An 18,957-nucleotide genomic window follows, 5' to 3' on the forward strand; every position below is an offset into this window, starting at 1 on the left:
GTTGGGAGGCTTGTGTGGAGGCTGAGGCAGGTTAAAGGAGAGGGTAAGGGGGGCGAAGAGGAAACGGGGGTTCAAGGGAATGTCTCAAGCAGAGCAGCCTGGCTTTGGACCAGAGGGGGCATGAGCTTTCTCCCAGCACCCCAATTCAGACTGTTTGTTTTACCTGCTGTGGCAGCCTTGCACCTCTCTCCCCCACCCTTCCCCCATGCATATTCTTTTGACCTCTTCCACCAGGATAGGCTCGCCTTCTCTCAGAAGTCCCCCAAACTCTCCAGTCACCCCAAGCGCAGGATGCATTTGGCCAGAGATTCCCCGGGCGTTTGGAATTTGTTCCTGAATTGTATTCTCTGGGCATCTCCTGGCCTCATCACCCGCTCACCCCGCCCTCCCGCCGGGTCCGCACACAACAGGCGCTCAATAATCTAGAGTTCAGGGCTCCGGCCAAAGGCGTCGAGCAAGTGGAGTGTACAGGCCAAGGGGGTTGGATAGAGCCATCCAGAGTCCCCGGAGAACGGAGTTCGCTCCGAGGCACTGTGTGGGGGCTTACCGCCGGGGCCAGGGCAGAGCTCGAGCTGAGCTCTCTGGGGGAGCCCTGACCTCGCCGTCCCCTGGGGGCCTGCGAGCCGGGAGGGGAAGGAGAGGCCTCGCGGGCCCCTGGCACGGCTCCTCCTGCCGTGCTGGCGACAGCGGCGGGCCGGGGGTGGAGGGGCGCTGTTTCCACCACGACGCCTCCTCCCTCCCTCGCTCCCTCCCTCACCCCGCCCGCCCGCGGTCCCTCCCGTCGGTCCCTCCCTCCAGCTCTTCCCTCCCTCCCACCCAGCCTCCTTCGCGCCCGCCCCAGCCGCCGCCTGAGGGGACGTGTGTGGCTCTGGTGCAATTTCCCCTTTCGCTCGGTTGTCTCAGCGCAGGTCTCCGCTGGCTCGCGCCCCCTCCCCGGGCGCCCCCACCGGCCGCCTGGACCCTCCCGCGTCCACCCTGCCCCCCGGAGTCGTTTTCTCAGGGGCGCCGTGGGTTCACCTGGTATTTGCATCTCGCCCTCTAACTTGCCATTGGCGGCGCGACGTGTGGGAGAGCCCTGCGCCTTGCCCGCCCGGACCAGCCTGCCCCCGCGCCGAGGTGAGTCACGGGCGCGGGGCCGCGGGGGCAGGCGGACCCGGAGGAGAGGAGGGAAGGAAAGAGGGAGGCGGACGCTGGCCCCTGCGGCCGCGGGGACCGACCAGGCGCTGCGCTCAACTTCCACTTCTCCTTTCGCCGGCGCCGAGATCCCGGCGCCACTTGCCCGGCCCGGCTTCTCCAGGGAGAGGAAGGGCTGGCGGGGCTGGGGACCCGTGATCTCGGCCCCCGGAGCGGGGAGGGGAGCACGGCGACCTATCCCGGCTCGGCGACCGAGCCCACTTCAGCTCAGGTACGTCGATGGCGCCGGTTCTTTGAGCCTTCGGAGACTTCGAAAAGTTTGTCCGAGGGCGGGAGCCAGAGCCCCGGGGCCCCCAGTGTCGGGGGTGGGGGCCCAGGGAAGGGGGGTAGAGCCACAGCGTGTTGAGTCCCGCCCTTGCCTCGCCCCGCCGCGTGTGTTGTGGAACCCCGGGTCCCGATCCCAGGTTAAAATCGGAATCGATTTCCACTGGTGGGGTTGGGGGAGGGTCATTTTTCCTGCTCCCTGGGCAGCCCGGGTCCCTGGACGGGACCGATCGCGACAACAGGTCCCCCAAAAGCTGGGTGTCTGAGAGCGGGAGGTTGGGCGGGTCCGTGGCGGGGCTGTTAGATTGATCCAGCGGCCCATAGGGCTTCTGGGGCCAGGCGCCTTAGGGTAAAATACACACACACACACACACACACACACACACACAGACACACGAATAATTGGATCGCCAAAATAGAGACCTCTTGGCGGGGGTGGGGGTGGGGGCCGGAGTTTGCGTGCGAGCCTCCCTGCAGCCTTCCCTCTCCCGCGTTCCCGCTCTCTGGCTCTCCCGCCTCTCAGTTCCTTCTTCTGCTGCCGGCCAGGGGACTCTGCAGGCACACAGCGCGGGATCCCCTGCCCACAGCGCCGTGCTTTTGGAGACTGCTGAGGCGATAGTGGCTTTATGAATTCCTGGTCCCTCCACCGCACCCTAACTCTGCCGTCCGGTTCCTCCCGACTGAGTTCAGGGACAGTGCAGTTCTGACCAGAATCACCTCCTGACCCCTTGGCACCTGGCTCAGCCGCGTTCTCCCAGGCTGCTCCCACCACCACCACACCCCAACCCTGGGATTTGATGGCCTTTTGATTCCTGCCCCCCATCCCTCTGCCTGAGATTGAGGCCTGTCTGGTCCTGCAGCTTCTTCTGGTTAATGTTTGACAGTTCATTGTGGCTAATCATTTTAATTAGCTCTTAAAATGGGGAGGAACAGTTAACCTTGGACTTCTCGATTTTTGCCTGGTGGGGCCTCAAATGGGAGGAGTGCTGGGGAGGTGGGGAGGTAGGAGCGGAAGTGAGGTCACCACCCCAGGGCCTGAGCCACTGCTGCTGGGCCCCAACAGCTGGTGGGCACGCCCATCAGGGACTCACCCCCTAAGAGCTGACCCCTGGCCTGAGTGCCAGGTGGGAGGGGGATGAAGGGAGCAGATCTAGCTCTCCCCTTTGGCCCTGAAAATGTCCAGGGAACACGTATGCCTGGCAAGAATGCAAACCCCTCCTCACAGTTAGTTACACAGGGTTTGGCCGGTTATAAGGCGCTTCCTACCATTAATTCAGTGGACCCAGAGCAGAAACAACTTAGCGGGGAGTTATCTTGGGGCTGAATTAATCTGGAGACTTTCTATGGCCCGCTGCCGTGTGAGGAAGAGGCTGCCTTGCATGTGGTTGTCTCTGAGCCTGGGTTCAAAGGCTGGGATTTCTTGGGGGGGGAGGGGGCGTTGAGCAGGCTCCACGTTGCCACCCTCACCCAGCCTCCACTGTGAGCCTAAGGAGTGGCTTGTTTGCAACTATGTCTGGCATTCCTCCCACTGCTGCACTGTTTGCTCGGTGGTTGCTCAGGAACTGGCGCCCACCCATGGACAAGCTGGGGGCCTGAAACCCACCCTCCTCCTGCCTAAGGCTAAGAGGTGGCACAGTAGCTTCTGTCTCCTCTGTCCTATATTGGGACCTAAGTATGAGGGTGCTGTGGTCTGTCGTTCATAGGCCCAATTGAAAGGATGTGCAAAATACCCCAACCTGCAAAATTCAGGCCTTTTGTCCCCTGAAACCACAGCCAGACGAAACCACAGCCAGACGGAGGCTGGGGGACTGTTTTCCCAGAGAAATCCCCGCTCCTAAGTTTGGCCCTGGGCCTCACCACCCTCCCAACTTTTTCATTTTCCTTCCAATCCCTAGAACCAAACTGTCTGGGTTTTAATCTAGCTTTCGTATTTACTAGCCATGTGATCACAGTCAATTATATACCTCAGTTTTCTCATCTGTCTAATGGGACCTACCTTACCAGGTTGTACCGATTATTAGAACAGTATGTGGCACAGACTAACATAATGATATTGTCAACACAGTGCCTAAAGCTCAGATTCAACTCAGCAAACATTTGCTGAGAGCTAGTCCCAGGACCAGGCATCAGTGGCAGTGAGGAAAATGTGGTGAAGAGGACACCACCCACCCGCTGTTGGGGCGTCTGGGTGAGGGTTGTGGGAGGGGTGGAGAGAGTGGCTGGGTCATCTATATAAATAACTGTAAGTCAAAGTCAGACTGGAATCCTTGAGCCGATGCTGGGAGCTAGGTACCCCTTTGCCTAGGGACCCTGGCTGGGTTCTGGTCTGGATGCCCCCCTCCCCCAGGCCTGTCCTGGAATTTGGGTGATTGATAAAGAAAGGGAGACCTTGTTCCTGCGTGGGCTGCAGCTGGCAAGCATTCAGTGGTATCATTTGTTGGGTTTCAGTGCAGGCTGACATTATTTAGGGCTACCCCCAAACACCCCTTAACCCAAGGAGTGGCAGGGTCCATGCCTGTCATACCCCTTGTACCTTCTGGAGGTTCCCCCCACGAGGTGGGAAGGGCCTTGAGCAGCCTCATCTCCTCGGGCTTGGGCCTGACCCCAAACGGGGCTTGGTTATCTCTCTGGGATTTCTAAACTGCAAAGAGGTTTCTGGCTTCACTGCCAATTTACTCCCTTTGTGGTTCTCAGACTGAAAACTAGTTCTGCAGGGGAGAAAGGAAACTCATCCACAGTACCCAGAATCCCATGGGCGCTTTCCTAGGTGTAAGGGGCTTTTCTCATCAACACCAACCTGCCTGCAAATCTCTGGCCGCTGAGCCTCTCGTGGCCTGTAATCGTGGCCTTGCCGCTAATGCCCTGTAGCCCGGGCCCCAGCGCTGGTTGCCAAGGAACTGCTGGTCGGGGAGCTTATGAGGGTTCTGACCTCATAGGGACTGCTGAGTTTCGATTCAACAGACATTTATTAACACCTACTGTGTGTCCAACCTGTGCTAGGTGCTGTGGAGTGGGGGTGCGCCAAGGAGACGGTGGGGGAGAGATGACTAAGACACTCAAAACCATCAGAGGCTAGGACAAACAGCCAGACTAGCGACAGTCAGGTGCTAATTGTGCTCCTCTGAGCAGGGGCCAGAGGCAGCCAGGGCTCTGAGGTCAACTGTGGCTGGAGGAGGGAGGGAAGGCTTTGTGAGGGATGAGCCTCAAGCTAGACCTTGAAGGGGGTGGGGCGGCGCGGGGAGATTTGACTAGGCAGAAAGGAGAGAAAAGACGCCTTCCTCTCTATTCCCTGGCCACAGACTGACCTTGGAAGCCTGGATAATTGTTTGGTAAATGCATGTCACATAAAAGACCAGGTCAGTCAGTGTGTGTGGCTCAGGGCAGACCCCAGTCGCCACTTTAGGAGGTATAAAGTGCCTGGCTCAGACCAGGAGCCCGGCCTGTATTGATAAGACACAAAGGATGGCCAGGCTTCCCTGCCACCCACGCTGAGGGGATTTCATTTTGACACCACACCCCCCACCCCAGATCCATACACACACACACACACTCATACACACACATCCATACACACACACACACAGATCCATGACATACACACAGGCCCTGGTGAGAAGAAAGGGGAAGAGAGAGATAGGGGGCACCAGAGGAACAGGAAAACTGACATGTCACAGGTGTTCATGGCAGCCACAGGCTATTGGGTCCCACCTTCCCTAGGCTTCTGGGAGCTCTCTGGAAGCACAGGGGTTCAGGTGGGAGACAGTGATTTTCATTTTCTCATCCATCTGGGAACCAAAGGGTCTGGAGATTCCAACATATCCACCCAGACCACTGGGCAAGGGCGAGTGTTAGCCATATATTTGTTCTGTTGCTTTTGTGTCTCCCATGGCTGGGCATAGAGGAGAACTTTGCCCTTGTTGGGTTTAATTGGATATAAACACCTAGACACATACATGGCCCTCCACACATCACTTTTCCTCTTTCACTGACCTCTTGTTCACATTCCCAGCACATTGAAACCTCACAGGGGCACACCAGAGTGCCCTTACTTCTTGGACAAGAAATTGTATCCTAAGGTGAGTTTCTTTGCAAAGAGACTCCAGCCTGCTCCCAGGGTAAGGAGGAGGGTCGGGCATCAAGGAAAGATGTTTCATGCAGAGGGTCTTCAAGGGAAAGCTCCAGAACATTTTTCAGACAGACCAACATGAAGCAAGAAACTAAGCAGCTTGCCCATGTTGAGCAAACTTTTTCTTAGGTTTCCTCTCCTCCTCCTCCTCATCCTCCTCTTCCTCCTCCTCTTTCTCCTCCTCCTCTTCCTCCTCTTCCTCCTCTTTCTCCTCCTCCTCTTCCTCCTCTTCCTCCTCTTTCTCCTCCTCCTCCTACTCCTCCTCCTTCTCCTCCTCCTCCTCCTCCTTCTCTTCCTTCTCCTTCTCCTTTTCCTTTCCTTCTCCTTCTCCTTCTCCTTCTCCTTCTCCTTCTCCTTCTCCTTCTCCTTCTCCTTCTCCTTCTCCTTCTCCTTCTTCATTTGGCAGAAGAAAACAAATTAAAGTTTAATAACATGTATGCCTCCTGGAACACTGAGTAACTCACCAAAATGTTACAAGACATCATCTTAAATACTAAAGACAAAAGAGATGTTGAGGATCGAGAGTCAGTTATGGGAGGTTACCAGTAGAAGCACAGCAAACAAGGATAAGATTGGTATGCAGACTTAAGACCCTGCCTTCTTCATTGGTAGTAAAGGCAGGCCTGGTCCAGTCAGGGAGACATTCTTACAAATGGAGGTTTCCCCTACAAATGTAAATGTTCTTCACAAAGTGTAACTTCTAGTGGTTTTCCAGAGCTTCTCCCAAGTCTGACCTTTCTTCAAATTAACCAGTCTAAAATAACCAAAATCCCAAAGAGGCATATTTTGAGGTGGCAAACTCCACACTCCCCTTTGTCAATGTCAGAATTATCCAAACCTGTAGAGAATTTTTTAAAAAATATTTTAATTGATTTTTAGAGAGAGAGGAAGGGAGAGGGAGAGAGAGAAAAAACCATTGATGTGGAGTGAAACATCGATTGGCTGCCTCCTGCACACCTCCCACCGGGGACAGAACCTGAAACTGAGCCATGTGCCCTGACCAGGAATCAAACCGGCAACCTTTTGGTGTATGGGATGATGCCCAACTGAGCCACACTGACCAGGAAAAACCTGTAAAGAAGTTTTATGACTTTATTTGAGCCAAACTGATGACAATTTCCAGGAAGAATTTCTCAACAGATTGAGAAAATGCTCCAGAGAATAGCAGTTTTGTACCTTCTTTTATACATTTGATTAAAAGGAGGAGACATAAGGCACCTTACATGAAATCCATTGGAGGTTCCCACCTTCTTAGTGGATCACTTTCTTGTTCCAGTGCTGACACTTCCTGCCTCACCTGCCCTTCCTGAAGCTTCCTTTCCTCTTCTAGTCTATCCCAAAATCCTTCTCAAGAAGCGTATTATCGCCCGGCCGGCGTGGCTCAGTGGTTGAGCGTCAACCTATGAACCAGGAGGTCACGGGTAAGATTCTCGGTCAGGGCACATGCCCAGGTTGCGGGCTCCGTCCCCAGTGTGTGGCGTGCAGGAGGCAGCCGGTCGATGATTCTCTCTCATCATTGATGTTTCTATCTCTCTCTCCCTCTCCCTTCCTCTCTGAAATCAATAAAAACATATATATATATATATATATATATATATATATATATATATATATTTTTTTTTAAAGCGTACTGACTAGAGGCAGGAAAGAGCACAGGCTCTTTGCCTTCGTATCCTAGACCTACCACTTACTGGCCATGTGACTGTGGACCACTCTGGGTCTCAGTGCCTAACTCACAGGGTTGGAGTCAGGATTAAAGGAGATAATGCATGTAAAGCCCTCAGCATGGTGTCTTGCACATAGTAACCTGCCAATATGTGCTAGCTGTTATTATTCCTGTGGCTATTGTTATTGTTGTTATCATTTCCCCTTCAACACACGCTTGACTTTGCCAGGCTCCAGGGATCAACTGCTTCTCTGGCAGTGCCAGCAGGGTATGCCGTATACAGTCCTATAACCATTTTCCAGATCTTCCTGCTAACTTTTTGTTAACATTCCCATCACACAGGATAAGGAGGCCATGTGAAAGAAGTGTGTGTGTGTGTGTGTGTGTGTGTGTGTGTGTGTGTGTGTGTGTTTTGTAGACTGAAACTTGTCTTTAATATTTTATTAACGTTGCCATCTTCAGCTCAGCTGGCATGGCTCAGTGGTTGAGCGTCGACCTATGAACCAGGAGGTCATGGTTCGATTCCCGGTCAGAGCACATTCCTGGGTTGCAGGCTGAATCCCAGGTATGGGGCGTGCAGGAGGCAGCTGATCAATGATTTTTCTCTCATCATTGATGTTTCTGTTTCTTTCCCTCTCCCTCCCTCTCTGAAATCAATAAAAATATGTTTTTAAAAAACATTGCTATTTTCATCTCTTTACCAGTTTTATCTTGGGTATCATTCACTGCAAGAATCAGAGTAAGTTAGTTCCTTTGAGAGCAGGCCTCACATTCCACCCCTAGTGAGTATTTAGCAATCATCAGTTTGCTGTTTTGACACTAATGAATGTAGAATTCTGGGAGCCCACTGGCCAACACTGCTCACTTCTCCCTCCTTTTGCTAGAATAGATAGTGGGTCCATTCTAGACCAATGCCCAGAGGCCTGGAGTTAGAACTGGGACACTGCCTTTGCCCAGAAGACTTCCTAGTGGGCTGGGCCATTCCAGTTCCAAAGGCCTACCAGAAAGTAACTTGGAGGTTCCATCTGCTATCAAATGGGTTGTGTTTGCTTGAGGAGCCTGTGGTCACCCACAGGGCCAGGAGGCCCAGGACAAACTGGATCACCCTTGGACCACCCCTGAAACCACTTCGTTTAGTCCCTTGGTCCAGCCTCTCAGATTAGAATTGCTAGGCCTCAGGGGATGGGAGAGTGGGCAATTAGTCTTAATCTCTCCAAATTTCTGATGACTTGATAACAAGGAGGTACTTAGACATACATTTAAGAGATAATTCATCTTTTTCCCATAATGCCCTCAGAGGATAAGAGAGGCTAGTTCAGCTTTGCTGATTCTTTTAGAAACACAGAAAACACCTGCCTCATTAGGTGACCACTTCCTTGGCACCATGCTAATCTTAATACACACACACGCACGCACGCATGCATGCACACACTCACACACAAGTACTGCTCCCTGCTCTGAAGGATCTAAACCCAAATCTAGAGCTGTAGCAATGCATATGCATGTAGCCCCTCATCAGACGGGAGCTGAAGTGCCAACCAGCCTATGGCATTTTAAGATTTGTAGACTGGTTGGGTGATGGTGGGGCCCATGGCTTATCTACAGGAAGGTCATTCTCCATCCTCAGCTTCACTGAGGAAAGCATCCTGGAGGTGAGACGGCAGATGGCTTTTCAAAATAGGAACGAGAGCATTGGCTGTGCTATAAGGATATTCCAGGCTAGGTGGGACAATAACACTGGCGTGAGAGTGAACAAAAGATGAAACAGCACATTGCCCTAGCCGGTTTGGCTCAGTGGATAGAGCACCGGCCTGCAGACTGAAGGGTCCCTGGTTCTACTCCAGCCAAGGGCACATACCCAGGTTGCAGGTTCAAGCCCCTGCAGCCGATCAATGATTCCCTCTCATCACTGATGTTTCTATCTCTCTCTCCCTCTACCTTCTCTGAAATCAATAAAAATACATTACCAAAAAAAAATTAAAAAAAAAAGATAAAACAGCACAAACCCACTAGAATCAGCACACCCAGTAAGTCCCAAGGTTCGGAATTTATCTTTACTGGTGGCACCAAAGAATGTGTTTTCTAGGAGAGCATTGGTGTTCTTGCTTCTTTTTGTCTCTACTGTTGTTACAGAATAAAATTCTACATTGTTAAATTACATAGTAATTTAATTATGTTACATAGTGATGTGACTTAGTAAAATTACAGACTGCTGTTGTTATTGTATCCATCTGGGGAATGGAACTTTTTATTTAACAGCTTTATTGAGGTAATGTTGACATACAAGAAACTGCACATATGTAAAGTGTGCAATTTGACATACGTAGATACTCATGAAACCATCACCCCTGAAAGTTTCCTTGTGCACCTTTGCCAGCCCTTGTTCTCATCCTGAGCAACCACTTATCTTCTTTCTGTCACTATTGATTAGTATGCATTTTCTTTTTTAATTGAAATATATTTGGCATATAATATTGTGTAAATTTAATATTGTGTTTATTTGATACATTCATATATGGGATATGGTTGCTGTTGTGATAGCACTTCTATCACTTTACATAATTATCCTTTCTTTTTAGTGATTGGAGTAATTGAGATTAAGTCGATTAGCAAGTTTGATGATTATAATACACTAGAGGCCCAGTGCATAAATTCGTGCATGGGTGGGGTCTCTTGGCCTGGCTGGCAATTGGGGCTGATGGGGGCCATTGGGGCTGGCAGGCTGGGGGGAGGGGCCACAGGAGGTTGTCCGACTGGGGGTGGTTGGCTGTGGGAGTGCACTGACCACCAGGGGGCAGCTCCTGCATTGAGCGTCTGCCCCCTGGTGGTCAGTGTGCGTCATAGCAACCGATCGACCAGTCATTCAGTCATTCAGTCATTTGGTCGTTTGGTTGCTTAGGCTTTTATATATAGATAGATTATTGTTGTCCTATATTCACTATACTGTGCACTAGAGCTCTAGGGCTTATTTACTACTCATTGTAATAGTTTGCATTCTCTAAAGTTTTATACAAATGGAATCATATAGCATGTACTCTCATTTTGTGTGGCTTCTACCCTCCAGTATATTTAAGACTCATCCATGTTGTTATATACATTAGTATTTCATTCCTTTTTACTGCTAAGTAGCATTCCATTGTTTCTTTATGCATCAGTTGAACATTTCGTGCCACTCCCCCTGCCCCAGTTTTTGGTGATACAGTGGGGCCTTGACTTATGAGTGTCCCAACTAACGAGTTTTTCAAGATATGAGCCGTCTCTCAGCCAATTTTTTGCTTTGAGTTGCGAGCTAAAATTCGGGTTATGAGCCAGCTTCAGATACCCCACCGCTAGTTGGGGGAAGCGAACGTCACAGTGAACACCACAACATCAGCCCAGCATCACGTGTCTCACTCGTTCACTTTTTGATTTGACATACGAATAATTTGAGTTATGAGCTCCATCACGGAACCAATTAAACTCGTAAGTCAAGGCCCCACTGTACAAACAAAGCTGCTATGAACATCTGTGTACAGGTTTTTGTGTGACCATATATATTCTTTTCTCTTGGTTACATACCTGGAAGTTTAATGGCTGAATCATACAGTATTTGTAGATTCAACTTTTTTAAAAGGTAATTTAAATATGTTTTTTTTTTATTTTAGAGAAAGAGGAAGGGAGAGGGATAAAAAGATAGATAGAAACATCCATCAGCTGCCTCTTGCACTGCCCCTCCCCCCCAACTAGAGATCAAGCCCTGACAGAGAATTGAACCAGTGACCTTAGTTCATAGGTTGACGCTCAACCACTGAGCCACACCAGCCGGGCTATAGGTTTAACCTTTTAAGGAACTGTGAAACTGTTTTACAAAGTGGCTGTACCATTTTACATTCCCACCAGCAGTATATGAGATTTGCAATTACTCTGTATTGTCTCCAAAACTTGGCATGGGCAGTCTTTTTAGTTTTAGCCATTCTAACAGGTATGCAGTGGTATCTCATTGTGGTTTTAATTTGTATTTCCCTAATGACTGAGAATGTTAAACATCTTTTCATGTACACATCTGTCACCCATATATCTCTTTGGTTAGGTGTCCGTTCAAATCTTTTGCCCATTGGAAATTGATTTGTTTTTTTGTGTGTGTTTTTTGTAGTTGAGTTTTGAGAGTACTTTATATATTCTGGATACAAGACCTTTATCAGATACATGCTTTGCAAAGATTTTCTCCAAGACTGTAGCTCATCTTTTCATTCTCTTCACAGTGTCTTCTGAAGAGTGGAAGATTTTAATTTTGATAAAGTCCAACTAATCAATTTACTTTTATGGATCATGCTTTTAGTGTTGTATCTAAGAATTCTTCACCTAGCCCTAGGTCACAAATTTCTTAACTTTAAAAAAAATTTCAATTACAGTTGATATTCAATATTATTGTATATTAGTTTCAGGTGTACAGCATAGTGGATATATATATATATATATATATATATATATTTTTTTACTAAGTGATTCCCCATAAATCTAGCACCCACTTGGCACCATACATAGTTATTACAATATTATTGACTATATTCCCTATGTTGTATTTTACGTCCCTTTTTAATTTGCATTTTTTAATCCCTTATCTTTTCACCCAGCTCCCCAAGCTTTCCTCCCTCAGGCAACCATCAATTTGTTCTCTGTATCTGAGTCTGTTTCTGTTTTGTTTGTTCATGTTTTTGTTTTTTAGATTCCACATATAAGTGAAATCATTCTTGTCTGTCTCTGTCTGACTTATTTCATTTAGCATAATAGCCTCTAGGTCAGTGGTTCTCAACCTTCCTAATGCCGCGACCCTTTAATACAGTTCCTCATGTTGTGGTGACCCCCAACCATAAAATTATTTTCGTTGCTACTTCGTAACTGTAATTTTGCTACTGTTATGAATTGTAATGTAAATATCTGAGATGCAGGATGTATTTTCATTGTTACAAATTGAACATAATTAAAGCATAGTGATTAATCACAAAAACAATATGTAATTATATATGTGTTTTCTGATGGTCTTAGGCGACCCCTGTGAAAGGGTGGTTCGACCTCCAAAGGGGTCGCAACCCACAGGTTGAGAACCGCTGCTCTAGGTCCATCTATGCTGCCCCAAATGGTAAGATTTCATTCTTTTTTAAGGCTAATATTCCATTGTATATATACCAGCACTTTTAAAAAATAGTTTATTGATTTTGAGAGAGAGAGGAAGGGAGAACAGAGAAACATCATTGTGAGAGCACAACATCCATTGGCTGCCTCCTGTATGCCCCCTGCTGGGGATCAAGCCCGCAACCTAGGCATGTGTCCTGACCAGGAATCAAACCAGCAACCTCTCAGTGCATGGGACAACTCCCAACCCAATGAGTCTCACTGGCCAGGGCATATACCACTACTTTTTAAAATATATATATTTTTATTGATTTCAGAGGGGAAGGGAGAGGGAGAGAGAGATAGAAACATCAATGATGAGGGAGAGCATTGATCAACTGCCTCCTGCATGCCCCCCACCTGGGATTGAGCCTGCAACCCAGGCATGCACCCTTGACCAGAATCTAACCCGGGACCCTTCAGTCCGAAGGTTGTTGCTCTATCCACTAAGTCAAACCAGCTAGGGCTGGTTCCATAAATTTTATAATTACTTGTTCTAGTTGTTTTTTTTTTTAAATGCCATTGTTATTTTGATAGGGATTGCACTAAATCTTTAGATGCTTTGGGTAGTATGGACATTTTAATTATGTTTATTCTTCCTATCTATGAACACAGTGTATGCTTCCATTTATTTGTATCTTCTTCAGTGCTTTACATTTTTCCGAGTGCAGTTCTTTTACTTTCTTGGTTAAATTTATTCCCAGGTATTTTATTTATTTGATGCAATTTTAAATATGATTATTTTCTTAATTTCTGTTTTGTCATTGGTGTATAAAAATGCAACCAATTCATGAATATTAATTTTGTATCCTGCTACTTTGCTGAATTCATCTATCAGTTCTAATAGTGTTCTGGTGGATGAATATTTTGTCTAATGTTTTCTTTGAGCAGTTTTATAATTTTAGGCTTTACATTTTGGTCTTTGATCCATTTCAAGTTAATTTTTCTGTATGGTGAGAAGTGTGGATCCAAATTCTTTTTTTTTTTTTTACATATAAATACCCAGTTTTTCCAGTACCATTTGTTGAAAACACTATTATTCTACTGCAGTTGTCCTTATACTGGTATATGTGGACTTATTTCTGGACTCTATATTCTGTTTCTTTTGTTGTTGCTGTTAACCCTCATCCGAGGATATTTTTCCATTGATTTTTAGAGAGAGTGAAAGGGAGGGGGAGAGAGAAACATTGATGTGAGAGAGACACATTGATTGGTTGCTTCCCGAATGCGCCTGGACCAGGGCCAGGGATTGAGCCTGCAACCGAAGTACATGCTCTTGACTGGAATCAAACCTGGGACCCTTCAGTCTGCAGGCCAATGCTTTCTCCACTGAGCTAAACTGGCTAGGGCTCTATATTCTGTGTCATTGATTGATCTATTTGTTTATCTTTATGCCAATACCAATTGTTTTGATTACTGTAGCTTTACAGTCATTCTTATAATCAGGTAGCATTTGCCCTTCGATTCTGTTCTTTTACAAAGATGTTTTTGCCTATTTAAAGTCATTTAAAATTTCATATGAATTTGAGAATTAGATTGTCAATATCATCTCTTTTTTATACTTGAATTTATCCTGTTTACATGAATAACTGCAACAGATACACTTGGCTATGCTTTTGTGATCTTATTTTATAATCATGGATGAACCTAATGTTACTGTCATTTTAGAAGATTCTTAATCTTTTCATTTGTATGATTCAGCTAAAAAAAGTTCCTTAACTTTACTATGCATTTGAAAAATAGGACTATTTATTTGCCCTTCACTTACAACCCATTTTTTTGTAATGCACCAAACTAATATATATGGCCCTTTGTAAATATCTGAATATTATATCTGTAAATAACTGATTGGATGTGTTCTAAATTATAGTTATATATCTTGCTCCAGACACCCTTTTATTTTTTAATTTTTTAAATTACTTATGTCTTATTCCCATTTCCTTACTCTCCTCCCCGTTGGCTTGTTCCTTATATCTATGGGTCTGTTTGTTTTATCAATTTTTTTTAATTCCACATATAAGTGAAATTATACAGTATTTGTCTGCCTTTTTTCACTTAGTATATCTTCTAGGTCCACCCATGTTGTTGCAAATGGCAAGATTTCATTCTTTTTTATTGCCGAATAATATTCCAGTGTGTGTGTGTGCGTGTGTGTGTGTGTGTGTGTGTGTGTATTACCCATTCATCTATTGATGGACATCTAGGTTTCTTCCATATCTTGGCTATTACTATTACTAGTAACACTGTAATGAATATATCTTTCAAATTAGCTTTTTTTGTTTGTTTGTTTTCTTTGCATAAATACCCAGAAGTGGAATTGCTGGATCCTATGGCAGCTCTATTTTTAATTTTTTGAGGAATGTCCATACTGTTTTCCATAGTGGCCGCACTAATTTACAATCCCACCAACAGAGTAGAAGAAGAACCCATTTTTGGTGAACGGTCCATGATTATTTGCTCCATACATCATTTTATAGACGCCAGTCCTTTTTCAACCTTATCTGTCTAGACAACAAAAGGCCTCTTTTTTAAAAAAGGTTGTCTGCACACCCAATTCTCTTGAATCATTTTAGCTCTTAAAATGGATCCGGCATTATGAAGTCTGTCCCAAGGGTCTAGTGATCAGACCAGCACCCAATATTCCTGGGGCCAAGTCAATGGTTTTATACAAAAGGACCATGCTTTAATGATGACTTGATGGACCATTAACTTCTTTCTCAATGCTTCTTGGAATAAATTACTCTAGCTGGTATGTGTTTCCCCTAACAGAGGCCTGGAAACCATTGCCCCCTAGCTCTATTCCTATCCCCAGACTGTATCTATCAGGACCTAGAGCAGTGGTTCTCAACCTTCTGGCTCTTTAAATGCAATTCCTCATGTTGTTACCCAACCATAAAATTATTTTTGTTGCTACTTCATAACTGTAATGTTGCTACTGTTATGAATCATAATGTAAATATCTGATATGCAGGATGGTCTTAGGCGACCCCTGTGAAAGGGTTGTTCAACCGCCAAAGGGGCCGCGACCCACAAGTTGAGAACCGCTGACCTAGAGTCTGTTTTCTAGAGATCTTACTTAGCCTAAGAATTTACATGGACTTAATTCGTGAATGTCCAGATCTGTGTTAGAGTCAGAAGATGAGATAGGCTTTAATCCCACGGATTTTACTGCCTGTTGGGGAAAAAAGACATACACAAGAATTAAAAAACAATTCAAAACCTGTGGGATTAAGAGATTTTGTGGTGGGATTTAAGGGCTATGGGGGTTTAGAGAATGGGGCTCCATGGGTGTGGACTCTAGTTATCAGGGTGTGATCAGTTCCATTGGTTTGGGGAACTTGGTTGGGACCTTGCTGGATGGGCACTATTTGATTAAGCAAAACAGAGCAGCAAGGGCATGGCAGGCCTGAGAAACTCTGTGAATGAGCCTGGAATGTTCCCTCAGGGGACCATGAGGAGACCACTGGGCTTGAAGCCCAGGCTTGAGTTGGGAAATCATGGGAAACAAGGCTGAGTAGGTAGGGTGGGGTCAGACTGTGAAAGACCTTTGGAAACCAAGCAGATGAGTTTGGACTCTAAAGCTCTGCCTGGTATGGCCACAGCCATAGATCTAAATGTGTGCCCTGGAGTAGGAGTTGGCGCCAGCTCAAAGGCTGAGGGAGGAGCTAGGAGGGGCAGGGCCATGACTGGAACTTAATCTTCCTCACACCCAGGCAAGTGGGCTTTCTGCACCAAGCCTAGTTGGTAACTTTGTCAAAGGCTCTCACATCCACTCTGTTCAGCTCCCTAACAGAGACCAAAGGCCAGGAGTGGGGGGTGGGGTGGGGTGGGGGGGATTGATGGTGAAGACCAGCTTGCTCCTTGGCTGATGGTGTAACCAGGGGCAGAGCCATTGAGAGACACCCCTGAATCACTGTCCACAGGTCTGCTCCACTGTTGCCTGGGAGCCACTCCTTAGGCTAAAGCAAGGCAACTCCAGATGGCCTTTTCAAATGAAATTGTGTTAAGGAGAAAGGTGACACATTAACCCATTAACACATGAACATTAAGTGGTTTATACATCTGAGCAGTGGGAAAATCATTCCTGGGGAGATGAGATGGAGACCCGTGGAAGCCCTGATTGCAACTAGGGCAGTAAGCTTGAGAGGAGTTCTGGATAGCATGAGATCTATAGTGGAGAGGGAGGAGGGGAACCCAAGGCTGTGAGAGCCATGTGACATAGCATGCCTGTGGTTACATAGCCCATTAATGGCAAAATTGTCTGAGCAGACTTTTTCCAAACTTTCCCACCCAAAGGCCCCAAACTATTGAATTGTATGCTTTTACACAGTCTCATCAAATTTCTCTGAAGTAGGACATTTTATCTTAAGTGTGAATGCTGCAATCTACTGCCTAAATGTATTTTAATTGATTTATAAGTGAACAAAATGAAAGCCCCTGGAAGATGAGCCTGGTTTGGGCAGTGACTTTGATTCCTGCGCTGGGGCCTGTCAGCTTTAGCAGGCCCCTGTGGGACCTGCCGGTGGACAGGTCAGAACTTGAACTATCAGGATCTTAGCCCAAGTGCTGGAAGGGAAATCCATCACCTGCAGCATGTTCATTTGCCTACTGTCCCCAGCCCCTCCCCCTCCTTGGTTCAAATCTAAGCCTTGTGTTCTGGGAGAAAGTTGTTGAACTCGCTCAGTAGATAGCTCTGGCCTCAGCCTTTGGGTGGCTGTGCAGATCCCAGGGTGGAAGGGAGACAGCATGGGACCCATGAGGTTCTGAAGGCTGGGCATGGATTGGTGGAGGCCATGCCCAAGGACTCCCCAGCTTTTCCTCCCCCAGCACACTCAGCCTGCAGGCCCTCATTCCACCCCACGTTTAGCCTTCCAGCCTAGCACTGCCCTCCCCCTCACCTCTTAGTGACTGAAAACAAAAGAGCCAAGGAAGCACTCCAGGCCAGAGAGCCTCCTCAGCAGCCTAAACACCTCATTTTTGTCCCAATAGCCTGCAGACAGAGACACTATAGAAAAAAACAAAGCATGCTGTCCTCCAGTTTGGGTGGCAAGGTACATAAAGCACTATGAACTTACAGGTTTCAGTAGTGAGCCTTCATTCACGCCACCCCCCTGCCTGTACAGGAGGGGGCCTCTCCAGATTACAGTGCCTGTAGTGACGAAACCACAGCAGGTAGTGCCCTGGGCAGGCTGGCGGGGCGGGGCAGCCAGCAGGGTGAGGCCCAGATTCCCCAGGCTGATAAGGCAGGCTGTAAACACCCAGCGAGGGGAGGGGGCAGAGGGCAGGCGACCAGATGGCAGGAGAAGGAGGGAACCGGAGGCCCGGCCTAGCCGCAGGAAGTGGGGCTTGATGTGGAAACATCCTGTCCAGCGGGGGCTAGACCAGTAGCCATCAGCGATCACTCCCTCCTCTGCAGAGGCAAGCTCAGCACAAGGTGGGGCTGCCTGGGCTCCTGGCCAAGAACCTGGTTCCTGACATCTCTAAAGGACGAGATCAATGGGTCTCTATTATAGGTGATTCTCACACTTAGTACTGATCCAAGGAAATCAGGACTAAGCTACCCCCCATGGAGAAAGGCAGCAGTAGAGCCCTGGCCAATGTAACTCGATGGTTAGAACATCTGCCTGTGCACTGAAGGGTCAGGGGTTCGGTTCCAGGACATGTCCGTGAGTGAGTTGAAGGTTTGACCCCCCAGCCCTGGATGGGGCATGTGTGGGATGCAACCAATCTTGCTCTCTCTCTTTCTTCTCCCCCTTTCACTCTAAAAATCAATGAAAAAAAAATATCCTCAGATGAGGATTAACAAAAAACAACAAAAGAAAGGCAGCAGTAGAATTGTCTGAGAGAATTTGACTGCCACAGGAGGGTCCTGGTCATCACTAGCAGTGAGGAGCATCGATTGGAACACCTGATTGTGTCCAGGGCTGCCTGCAGCCCTCGGAGAACCATATAGCTGACATGCCATTTTATTCCATCTTGCAGTGCTTTTATAATTAGCATCTCAGAGCTGACAGAGCCTTTTGCAAGGGATCACCAAACTCATCTGCTTTACTCTCCACACGGGGACACTGGGATCCAGAGAGGGGCCTGGTCACGCTCATGGCAGGCCTTAGTTAAAACCTAGAGCATTTTCCACTGCCTACCCTGTTGCTTTAGGTCCAGCTGCCAACCCTCACGCATAGGGCTGGCTCTGCCTTGCACAATCGCTGAACCTCAGAAGTTATCCTTGCGTAGGGTTATGGCGAGGCTCATGGGAGGAGAGAGCCACAGAGACATAATTCAGAAGACCTGGAGTCCGGCCTGAGCTGCTCCGTCACGTCAACTTGTGTGTGGCCTTGAGGGAGCTGCTACCCCTCTCTGGGTCTTGTTTTTTGTCTGTGTTTTTTATTACAGCTTTATTAGATATAGTTCAATGGCATATAATTCACCCAATTAAAGTACACGATTCAGTGGCTTTTAGTATACTCACAGAGTTGTATATTCATCACCACAATCCATTTTAGAATATTTTTATCACCCCATAAAGGAACTGTACCCATTAGCAGTCACTCCCCCT

The 18,957-nt window shown here is 47.4% G+C and overlaps 1 protein-coding gene across 3 annotated transcripts in view; it reads left to right on the forward strand.

Annotated features, from left to right (window-relative positions):
- Positions 1-875: 875 nt before the first annotated feature.
- The window catches only part of ELF4 (E74 like ETS transcription factor 4), a 46,137-nt gene continuing 28,055 nt past the window's right edge, over positions 876-18,957 (forward strand). For 2 of the 3 annotated variants that reach the window (XM_036304524.1, XM_036304522.1), the window contains exon 1: positions 1,154-1,405. The gene's annotated coding sequence lies outside the window, so the exon portion shown is untranslated. Of the gene's footprint in view, positions 1,117-1,153; positions 1,406-18,957 lie in introns of those variants that run through there. The other variant, XM_036304523.1, reaches the window with a different exon arrangement.

This window comes from Myotis myotis, unplaced genomic scaffold (assembly GCF_014108235.1).
Source record: "Myotis myotis isolate mMyoMyo1 unplaced genomic scaffold, mMyoMyo1.p scaffold_m19_p_4, whole genome shotgun sequence".
NCBI classification, from domain to species: Eukaryota; Metazoa; Chordata; class Mammalia; order Chiroptera; family Vespertilionidae; genus Myotis; species Myotis myotis.